Raw genomic sequence first — 1,836 nt, 5'->3', positions numbered from 1 at the left:
TCGGGAATTTGCCCTTCTGACAATTCTTCACAAAGTCAGAAGATAAATAATAAACATGTTTAATAGTTAAGCACAATATTTTTTCTCTTTAAATCTTGGGTTGTTTGATCCATCACTTTATACACTTTCTTGCTCTTTACCTCACCTTTTACCCTTTCACAATAACTTTAACCACTGATGACCTGTGCAGCTGTACTTTTCAAAAGGATTTACAGGTTTTATTTTGTACTTCCACAGTTTAACGGTTACTTTCATTGCTTTCACCAAATTTAAAATATTGCTGCTCGCTAACAAAACAGCAACAAAAAAGGCCTAAACTCTAAAATGCATCCCTGACCTCTATGCTCTGCCAATGAAAGGTGTCTGATCCAACAGGGTCCTAAGACGGAAACTAGACTCTTCTCCTCTGTCGCCCTCCGGTGGTGGAACAAAAAGACTTCCAAACTCCATTCGATCTACAGAGTCCCTTTGCACCTTTAAAAAAAAACTAAAGACCCAGCCATTTCAACGATACCTACGACCTTAATGGTTATGATGATGATGGCTTTGATGTTATTAATGATAGTAATGACGATGGTAATGACAACTTTTAAGATGGTTTCTAGACTGGTTTGAAATCTCAAGAACAGCCGTCAATGTTGTGCTTTGCCTCTGGTCGCCTGTGAGCACCTGCGTCCGATCAGGCTCAAAGCTGTTTGTTTGCATTTCCTGAAATTGTTTCCTTTTTTCTCGATTATTGCTTTGTTGTACTCTCTGATGTACTCCACTTTGGATAAAAGAGTCTGCTAAATGAATTGTAGAATTGTACCAGTGAAACATTCAGACATGGAACATTTTGAAGGTTAGTTCACCTTGCAACATGGTTATATACAGAACAATAATTTAGACCAAGTAATAATTTTATGTCATATTTTATGACTCTGTCTGTCCCTTTCGGTTGTTGTGACATCTGTTATACAATTTGGTGTAAAGAAACCGTCAGGGTGATGTACGGCTCCATATTGGTCCACATGACGTCACCCTCCCCACATGTCCAAACAATAAGACAGATTAAAGGATCTACAAAGTGAGAACAAATCAATAAAGCAAAGACCAATCCTGGATTTCATCTTATCCCAATTTTATTGCTTCGCTGATCAGAAACAACAGCATTTTTTAACGCTTTTGATTCAGATTTCTGAGGTGAAAAAGCCAAGTGCTTCAGAGCAAATGTTCCATACCCATAACTAACAGTTATAGGGATTGCAGGAATAAGGGATTTGGGGGGAATTCTTGAAGGAAGTTTTTGTTGGAGATCAGGTTCCTAACATCCCACAAGGCCTGTCATTTTCCAGTACTGAGTAAGTGAAGGAAACACAGTGAAAAGATCATTCAGAAGGCGATTGGTGCTCTCACCACAGCCGCCTGCAGTTAGTTAATCAGCTGTTTTCTACCACAGCACACTGACATGAGCCTGTTACAGATATCTGTTTTAATGGATGTTTGACTTATCCAACTGAGGAAGAAGATAGGCTAGCACTTTCTCTCAAAATGCCACAAAAACTTTTCATTCATCACAATTTTTGAGCAGAGGTCTTTCTTCAGATAATAATTTAAGTTATCATAATTTAAAATGAGCAAACGTTCAAACTTTTTGTGGCATTAAAGCGTGTGCAGGCCTCTACACACAGCCCCGCACATACATGATTTAAGTATAGCTTCAAACTTATCCAGCTCATAATCAGGGGGGGATGCTTTTCCTTTAGATGCATAAAAGGTCATTCTGTAATATCAGTATGATTACTTTGGCCCTATTTGTGTAATTGTAGCCAACGTTTCCTCTTTAAAAAGCTGTAA

The sequence above is a fragment of the Symphodus melops genome (assembly GCF_947650265.1).
Source record: "Symphodus melops genome assembly, chromosome: 1".
Lineage (NCBI taxonomy): Eukaryota > Metazoa > Chordata > Actinopteri > Labriformes > Labridae > Symphodus > Symphodus melops.
Note: the sequence above shows the minus strand (reverse complement) of the source record.